At 30.5% G+C, this 10,273-nt stretch overlaps 1 long non-coding RNA gene across 1 annotated transcript; it reads left to right on the forward strand.

Annotated features, from left to right (window-relative positions):
- Positions 1-201: 201 nt before the first annotated feature.
- On the forward strand, positions 202-10,004 carry LOC107438314 (uncharacterized). The gene is made up of 4 exons (XR_006225768.2): positions 202-472; positions 1,905-1,992; positions 7,851-7,922; positions 9,642-10,004. It is a non-coding gene; the product is annotated as an uncharacterized lncRNA (long non-coding RNA).
- Positions 10,005-10,273: the final 269 nt, after the last annotated feature.

The following is a 10,273-nucleotide window of genomic DNA, read 5'->3' on the forward strand; positions in this document are numbered from 1 at the left end:
AATAATATATAACTAAACTTATTTCAGATAAATAAATGTCTAATACCGCTTTTCCTAAGAAAGTCATAAAACTGAGAGGAAGAAAAGAATTTGGCGACAAAAATTAGCGAGTAAACTTCTTTGATAATAAAAAAAAGAAAAAAAATACCCTTTATCTTCAACAAATTGTTATCTAATAAATAACCGTTATCACCATTTATATCTAAAGTAAAATGTATTGCTTCAAAACAATGAATCTTTCTGGTTGTAATTGTAAAGCTATTTTTCATTAAAAGCGCAACATAAAAACTGTATTTATTATTATATTCATGTTGAGAGCAAAAAAAAAATATTGTTTTAAATAATATTCCACATAAGTGGAGCAAATATGAAAAAGAAAAACACAGTTGTTATTGATTTAAGTATACATGCGTTTGAAGGCCACAGAAAAGAAATATGTGTGTGCATGTTTGTTTTATTGATGTTAAAATAAGTAAGTCATAATACTATTTTCTTTTTAACTATTTTACTCTTCTTCGATGTTTCGTTAATTTGTAATTATTTAAAAAATTATTATTTTTATGTATTCGCATTTATAATAAGATTATTTCCATATTTTATGTTATATGTATAATATATATTCGCATCTATAATGAGAATATGTCTATATTTTCTCATATATGTGTATAGTATAAAAACGCATTGAGACCGCGTGTTTATTTTAATATCGAAACAATTAACTTATATTTCAATTTTTTCATGTCCGTTTTATTTTGTTCGATATTTTGTTAAGTTGAATTTTTTTGACAATGCATACAAAAAAAAATATTTCTGCGTATCTTTAATGTGATTATATTTTTATCCTATGAATTTTCCTATTTTACGATGTAAATAATTTTACTATGCAGAATGAAAAATATTTCACTTCGGTGTTTCTTATGTTACGTTTTTACTTTATTAATAAATTTTTTTACTGTCAGTTAAATAAAAATTTTTAATAATATTAATAAATTTTTTATAATATTTTATCCAGAGGACATAAATGATTTGAACGTATTTTTGTGGCACAGGAAGAGGAATCAATCTAACAGTACTAAATGTATACGGCAGTACATAATCTAAAATAGCGGTTAAAATGCTTTTTTTTTTTGGTCGTATGCCTGTTTTCAGGCAACGGGGGTGCGGTTATTCCTTTTGTCAGTGGCGCCATCTATGGCCAGGAATTCGACTTCTGCCCCGCCATTCACACAACTGCAACCCGTTTATAGGGCGGGTCACATTCACACACAAAGGAGAAAGGACTTAGAACACACACAGAGAGAGAAAGAAACATCCATGCCTTGCCCGGAATTCGAACTCAGAACCATTATGATGCAAGGACAGTTCCATGCCCCCTACACAGGCCGTTCGGCAAAATGCGTAATAACACTTTTAAGTTACTATTAGTGATTTATTTTTGTGGCGAAACTTAAAAACCACTCTTGTGCTATATACATGGAAAATATAATTTATAAAATTCAAAATAACCTTATGATTGGTAAAAATATGTTGAAATTAATATGCAATTTCAATAATAAAATTTCCTAGAATATTTAGGCTGTAAGAAATTTCTAAGATTCCGTTCCGATTTTAGAATCGTATTATTATTTAAACTCAGTTGACCATCCTTTATTTTGTTATCCATGACAATGTTAGCTGAATGAAAATGACAGAATAGTCCAAAGGGTCATACCATCGGCCAAGCTCAAAGCTAAGTGTTATTTTAATTGTGTTCAATGGATTCTAAGTTCTGGAAAAAGTTGGAAACACAGCATATCAAAATAATAAATGACGATAATAATACTTTTAACTCTTTTAATGAAAAGAAATATGCATGATAAAATAAGCAAAAATACTTATTATTAAAATTTTCTTATGATTTTTAGGTTTGGGTTCTTGAATTTAATTTTAAATTCAAGTAAATGTTAAACTAAAGGAAATATCAAGAATATAATAGAAATATGGAAAATATAGGTATGAATTTTTTTATTTCTTATTTTCCGATATTTTAAAATCTGTGATATAAAAGTATTTTTAATCATCATTCTTGATCAAATGATAAAGTTTCAGTTACAACACCTTCGTGCAGCTGAGGCACTCTAGTCGGTCATTTGCTGTAATATCCCCTTACAGCCGAATTTCGTCACACTTTTCTAACAGGCATGTCCCGCATTGATGCTTGCCTTTTTTTCACACAATGTTGCTTTTCTGTTAGCATCAAGGGCTCTACGCACGTATCGACGTATTCGGTTATTAAGTGTAGGTGGTCGGTCACCACGTTGCCCATGGCCGAAATAAGGTATTCTTGAAACTACAGATCTAAGAGTGTTGAATTTTGTCACAATTTCCGAAACGGAATGTCCCATGCTTCTATCTTCAACTACTATTCCTCGTTCATAGTTTGTTAATTTTCGTCTTGCGGTCATATTTACATCAGAAACATTCTCAGATAACTAGAAAACAAATGTAATTTCAGGCAGAGCACTACCTATATATATATTTTACTCGCGATACTTCTGTCATATGTATATTTGCATATTGCTCTCCCATGACTTATGTCACCTCAGTGTATGATATTAAGAAAATTTAAAACAGGATCAAAATGTAGTTTCTGGTGTGACAAAAAGGGTTTGTTAGCTTTTTCCTCGTAAGCGATTTTATTAGCTCGTAAGTATTTACGATTACATTGTCAACGAATACTTCATCACAAGATTGAATTGAGCTGAGAAACTTTGCGTTTAAAAATAAACCTTATACTAATCTAGATGTAAGGCATTTCTCACCTGAAGACAAGCTTCATGCATATAATTTTTTTTCGAGCGTGAAAACCCTATGCCAATCTCGATTTGAAGTTGTTTTATTGAAGGTTGTTTAACATGGCCCAGAATGAGGGCAGCGTGCGTAGAATAGAGCCAGATTAACACAGACCGAGTAGTAACGATACGCTCTAGTAGCTATAGTTTTAGAGTAAACGATTAGCAGTATTTAGAAATATTAGTTAACCTCAAAAAGGCTTCAATAAGTTTTTAAAATCATTGCATTGACATCGGTTTCAAAACATCAATGCGTGCTAGCGCAACTTATCTCAGTAGAAATTGTTTTTAACGAGTTTGGCATCGTGTGATTATCCTCACAATAGGATATATGTCTTTAATCGTAAATGAAAAATACCTAAAAGCTACTTGTGTGTTTCATTAAATAGATTATATGGAGCCGCGGTAGCTCAGGGGATGGATCGTTCGCCTCCCAGTAAGACGGCCCAGGTTTGAATCTCAGGGGTGGCTTATTGCTAAGAATTCTGCTTCCGGCTCGCACCAACTACAGTGACGGTGTAAATTATCCTCAGTGGTAGACGGATTATGGATTTTAATTTTCTTACCGTCAGGCTGACCCTGGAGGTTTTTGTTCCTTTTCTCTTTATGTTACGCAAGTGCTGGTTAGTACCATCGAAAAGTCCTCCACGAAGGCCAGACTGTCCCAATGTTTGAGTAAGGAGTTCCCTTGTCTTCAGGGTAGGGATCAATATTACATGGCCACCGAGTTGAACATTGATAGTCGTAAACTCGGAATTGCGTCGGCTATTCAACGCCGGTTATAAAATAAAAGGAATTATATGAAATAGCCACTTACCGTTATATACTACCTGTGCCTAAAACAATTATAAGTTCCATTCTAGAGAAAAAATAATTGTATTTCTGAAGGAAAATTTAATATTTTTTATGTAAATTTTCCTCAAAGGTAGCTTAGTGGATGAACACAATAATACGGCATAAATGGTTCAAATTAAAACCTAAAATCTGAGCATATCCTATTTTTTCCGAACTCTAACCTGCTGAGTTATTTCTTCTATAAACTAAATGCAGAACTTATATCTTTTAGGACAAAAACGAAGGGGAGAGATAACTTATAAGGTACAATGTAAGAAAGTGAAAATAGAGTCTTCAAGAAACGTACGTTATACAGACTATATATCTCAACCGCCTACTTTAGAAAGTATAACTCTTACGTCAATAGCAATAAGACTGTGGACTGAACCCGATATAAATGAGGACGTAAAGTAGCATTCTATGCGCTATGGATCTGAAATTATATGCACCGGACCGAGAGAGGCTTATCATAATTTGGAAGAAAGAGTAACTGAGAAATTAGCAGATCTTCGCTTGCCTGATCTACTAAAAATCAAAGTATCTGATGTCATCAGACCTATTGGATTGCTGTTACTGAAATGTTTCGATTCGAAAGACGATGAATATTGTAAAGATCTTTTTGAAAAACATTACACAGTTTATTGGACAGGCATCATCGATAAACGTAGATCACTTGTAGAACTGATCAAAAATGAAAACCAAGAAAACATTATTTGTCAATTGTATGAGTTAGCGTGTAAATACTGTTTAGATGTTTTTTCTTTATGGGAAAATATACCACTCGATAAAAAAAAATTACTTACATCTGAAGCAAAAGAGCAACCATTATGGTTATGATTATTGGACTGCTTACATAAATGAAGAATCTGTTAAGTTAGATTAAGAAGACTGATCATCGTAATATCTATGACTGTAATTTCAGCATTCATCACAACATGGTTACGTTATCAATTTTTGTTTGCAGTGAATTTAGTCTCCGATATTTTTGGCACAAATTGACGGCTGAACAGAAAGAAGCTAATATAGAAAATTGGTTAGAACAAATTATACAAAAATATAATAGAGTATTGAGTAGAAGATATGAATACCAAAACTATCACGTATTTACTAATATTTTGTGTTTTTTGTTATCTCATTTAAAGGATCAAAACCAGGTTTTTCAAATTCATTCTGAAAAATTACTGAAAGCTTTATTTTTCGATTGGCCATATCAGCGCTTCTTCTTATCAACAATTAATTTAATGTTCGACTATCTTGAAGAGGACACATATGCTAAAACGATGACATACATTGTTAGAGAAATCAAAGAAGGGAGAAACACTGTGGAATTGTTTAGAAAAATTTGGCGTAGAAGTCCAGTAAGACTCAAAAACGCATGTCTGCCAGTAAATAGATGTCACGCCATTCGTAACTTGCTTTCTGTTGAAGACTTGGAAACAATCAATTTAGTACTAAGTAGTTTCTCAGCCAATGATAAAAAGGAAGTAATATTTAACCTAATCGGAAGTGAAGAGCTGCGGAAGCTTCTATATCTAAGTAAATTCACTCTGCTTGATTCTTTGGCAAAAAATACTCTTCCGTCAGATTGTGATATCAAACGTTTCAAAGAAAGTTTGGAACAGAAGTATGGAGACGGACTGTACCATGAATGGATTCTTGGCAAGAATTTTCAAGCAGTAGACGAAATGTTAAAGTGGGTTATTCAAACTACTGAAGAGATTGAAAGCTTTAAGAAAAATAGACTTAATAAGTTTTCAATATGCACATCATTAGTATGCTTGGGTGATTTTGGACTTATTGACCGATTTATGAATTGGTGTTTTAAAAGTGTAGATGAAAGTAATAATTTTAAACAATCATACGTACGTAATTCTACGGCATGCATACAATTATTACAAGGATTAGGTTATTCCGGTGAAAACGGGTGGGATTTTTTTTGAGGAGTTTTTAAAATACAGCTCATATTATAGTTGCAAATTTTAAAAAATTATGCCTGGAACAAATAGCAAGTTTAGTAGATCGCTATTACTTCGAATATGCTATGCATCTTTGACACTGGTGCTTGGATTCTTCCAAAGAAATCAAGGAATTTAAGAATGAATTGTTCCTGTCCGAGGAAGGAAGTAGAATTATTTTTTATGAAATAGACCGAAAATATCCTAACTGGAACAACGTCAAAAACATTTTGAAATGGGTGCGTGTGTGTGTGTTATATGGGTTTTAGAACGAACGGACAGTTCTTAAACCAGTTAAGTTATTATACTTTTAAAAAATCGCCAATTAGATGACATGTTTCCACATAGATGAAAATCATCAAAATCACAGCCTTATTCTCAGTTTCGGAACATTACTATGATCCCAGGTAATGCAGAATTAGAGTAAGTTTTAAAATACTAAAAAATAGACCGCAAACGCTTTTCATTTTCACATTACTCGGGCTTTTCTCCATGTTTACGTTTTGCGCCATTTTCAAAATAAGCATAGACAGCGCTGGCTTTAGATAGTCTAAACTTGACCCAACAGTCATGAGTAACAGTTGCAAACTCACAGCAGTTATATAAAGATAACTTATTATTCGCAAAGCATCATTTCATATTACGACGGAGCCTTCGAAAAACAGCAGCCATAAGCTGATAAAGAAACATTAAAGGTATTAATTGATTCCAACCGGCGAATAAAAATTCATGAAATCATTCAGACATTAAAAGTCGAAGGTATAACCTTAAATCTTGACAAAGTCACGCGTTTTTAAGAAAAGAAGTTTTTTTTATATACATTGTATGTAGATCGGTTTTTGATTGGGTTGTCTGCAACAATGTCTCAATCAAATATTTTAGCATCATGCTTCTGCCAGGAAGATGGTAGAAGTTGCTGGACCAGAATGAAAAATATATGATTCAAAAAATCGTATGATTCAAAAAATATTTATTCACTATTAAAAGAAATCGCCTTTTATTTTCATAAAAAAATCTAAAAATATAAAATTACTTTCTGAACAACCCAATAAAAAATTCCTTAAAAGATTAATCTTAGCCCATTAAATTATAAGTATGTTCTACTAATACAAATTGAGTAGTTGAGTCTGTCGGAGTAAAACTTTTAAACTTTAAATATTTTTTCAGAAATTTTATGTGAGTTTGAAGTATAAAAAAATATCTTAAACTCGATCCACTATGCAGCTAGGGTTAAAAAAAATTGAAAAAAACTTCATTCTCTAAACTATCACTGCAGTTCAAGGGAATAGTAAATGGTATGTTTTTTTTTATTCCGAAATCAAAGAGTACACATATGTAGCAAAGATTACTTTCTTTCTAAAAAATTGTACTTTAAAGCTTTCATTGGGTACTTATGTCTTCTACTCTCTCCAATTACTGCTGAAAATTGTAACCTTTCGGAGGAAACGACAAGAATAATAAGTAAGACGTCGTCGTTTATCACATTTTTTTTCGTACACCAGTCTTATCGGCAAATATTTTTAGATTTAAGCTGTTATTTTAAAATTTTCTCCACCAGATATATTTATAATTTGTTGTTTTTAAATTTAATTATAATGGATGCTTTTGGGCGTTGAAAAGTCTACCTTACACAGACAATGTTCCTTTAAACGTTGAAATTAATTTTTTATTTTTAATATTTTATTATTTTTATGGATGTTGTTTAAGATTTTAAGTTATTAGCGTATGTATATTTGACCGAAGCGCCACCTTTAATTTTCTTTAGATTTATTTGTTTTAATATTTCACTTTAGGTTGCGTGGCAACCTGAGATAGTTTTTGTTGTTGTTCTTTTTTGTTGTAATTTAGAATTATAATTTTTTAGAATCCGTTTTTGATGCTAAATTATTAGTTATTAAAAGATTAAAGTTTTGTATTTGTTGTCATTCATCTGTAGAACTTGTAGTTCATTTGATTGATTTTATTTAAAAGGCGTCCGCATTATTTATTTTCACTTGTTAACGACATAATAAATCTAGTTTTTTGTGTTTACGCAAGTATAAGAATCCTGGTATGCCAAGTATCATAAAGAAATACTTAAAATCTAGTGTAATATTAACGGTAAAACGTGTTAAATAGCACAAAATTAAAAATTATCACTATATATTAAGATAAATTTAGTTATGCTTTTATCAAAGAATTAAAAAAAGGAGCAATTATGAAACAGTTGAGATTTTATTTTTATGATTAGGTACTTGTACTACAAGAAGAAGATACCAGCACATGTGAGCTATGACGTCAGATGGTAGTCATAAGCAAAATGGTGAGTTAAAGTTGAGCTAAGTTTCTCATCATAAGTCAGAATGATAATTAACAGTAAGTTACTTAAATACAGCGCCGTATCACTCATCGAATTTATTGAAATATGATTTATTCACTTCTACGTCTTTTTCATAACTGAGATTTATTATTTGTTTATGCGTTTTATTGTAATCGTAAAATATTTTTGTTTTTTGTAACTGGCAACTTCGATGCATAGTTAGTTTGTTTATGTCCTACATGCTTTTGCTCCTGTCTTGGTGTTAAATATATATATGTTTAAAGAATTGAAATCTTCGTGAAAGAATATAGATTACGCCACTTAAAAGAATTGATAATTGACGGGCTTGGTTTCCTCGAAATATAAAGGATAGAACAATTGCTGACGTTAACAAATGCCACGTTTCAACAACCAATCAGTATCAATTAAAGCTCCTTTACTATGAGAGCTGAACTATCCGCCATGTTGAATCAGGCAAGTTCGCAAGTTAACGCTGTGTTAGTATTAGCGTGAGAGTTTAAAGACAATTTGGAAACCTAAAATTATTGATATGGATGGTTGTGCAGCAGTAAATGGTACAAACAGTTCAAAAAAAGGCTTTTGAATGCTCAGATTTCCTTCAAATTTGAAAAGAAAGAAGAAACGGATAATAAATTGCAGAAGATACAACTGGCTGCCTGGAAATGGAGCTCGCTAATGAGAGGTAAATGCTCATTTATTCTTAATGAAGAAGTGAGTCGATTTTCTTCTTTTCTTTTTGTGCTTACTCCATTAATTTCTGTTTCGATTCAAAATACATTTTATTGGGTTTATTACCTTTGCTTATATTGGGTTCGTTGCAATTTTTTAAAGTTTTGGCTGATGCTTTGTTGAAATTTTCCATTGTTTTATTGAAATATCATTATGTTTTGGCCGCGATTCCTGTTACCACGGTGCTCCGCGCAAACAGGAGTGGTGCCAAACATAAGTCGCCAATTTTACCAAGGGGCACCCTCAAGTTTTTTTTTACCTATAAACGATATTAGGTTGCTAGAATTAGTTTTTGAATGCTTGTTTTCGTCTATTTTTTTTTCTTCTTAAAAATAAGTGAATAACTTTCAGGGTTACTTGAATTGTACAGTTTCAACTATGTACCAAATATAACAATTTTCATTGAAAATTGCATTTATTAAGTATATAGTTATTTAAAATATGGCTTTCAAACAGCATCTATTGATTTATTTAACAAATTTTAAGTTTTTATGTGCAATAAAACCAATAAATTAAGGCAAGAGATTGGCTGAATAAGTATTCGCCAAACTTATTTCAGAATCGTCACGCTTTCTATTCACTTTTAAGTATTTCTTTTTTGTTAATAACAAATATTTACCTGTTTTTTTATTGTATTCCTTTTTATTTCACTAAGATCAAGTAGCTACTTTCTTAATCTTGGCTAATCTGAGTTTGTTTTTTAGTTATTTATGGTAATATATCGCCTGATGTTCAAGCGATTTATTTACTTTCATCATAAGAAATCTATTTCATATGCGATCTTTCATGTATTTTTGGATCTACCAATGTTTTTTTTTTCTTTGTAATTCTTGTGTTCAATTTCTGAAATTATTAGTTTCTGTGTTAGAAAATTTCATGGGAGTATGTTTAAAAATTGTAAATTCAAAATTTTTTTAATGTGATTTGATTTAAGTATGAAAATAAAAAAAAGTATTCTAACTATTTTTGCAGGTTCATTTTGAAGAATCTCAACTGGAAATAAACAGAAAAGATGCTAACAATAAATCAAAATCTGAAGCTATTCCAACAACTTTTTAAACTTTCCCCTTAAAAATTCCCCCAAAAAGACTGAAAGTAATAGGCTGTCCTAAACCTGGATCAATTTTAGATAATCTTAAATCTAATGCTATTATAAATTTATTAATTTCTCTAAATTTCCTTAATTTTTATTATTTTATAATTATTAAGGAACCAAAAATGTGTAAAAACTATTTCTATCTAGCAATGAATAATATATAGATATATTTTTTTAAAATTGTATTCTTTATTTATGTTCTACTTATTTAAATAAATGTTATGAAAATGTGATTAGAAACAAGATGTTTATCTAAATAAATTATTTAAAACATTTTTATGCTTCGTTTCTTACCCTCCCCATAAAACTCTAGTTTCTGTTTACTTCATTAATTCTTTTTATATAATAATAATAGCTAAAACTCTTAATTCAAATGAAAAAACTAATTTCAAATTAATTCTTGATTTTGAAGCAAAATTTATTATTTCACGTGTTTGTATACATTTACATTTAGAATATTGCATTATAAATTTAATTATTTTGATTGCGAAAACATATTTAAAAATAT

Source organism: Parasteatoda tepidariorum, chromosome 3 (assembly GCF_043381705.1).
Source record: "Parasteatoda tepidariorum isolate YZ-2023 chromosome 3, CAS_Ptep_4.0, whole genome shotgun sequence".
In the NCBI taxonomy this organism is placed as follows: Eukaryota; Metazoa; Arthropoda; class Arachnida; order Araneae; family Theridiidae; genus Parasteatoda; species Parasteatoda tepidariorum.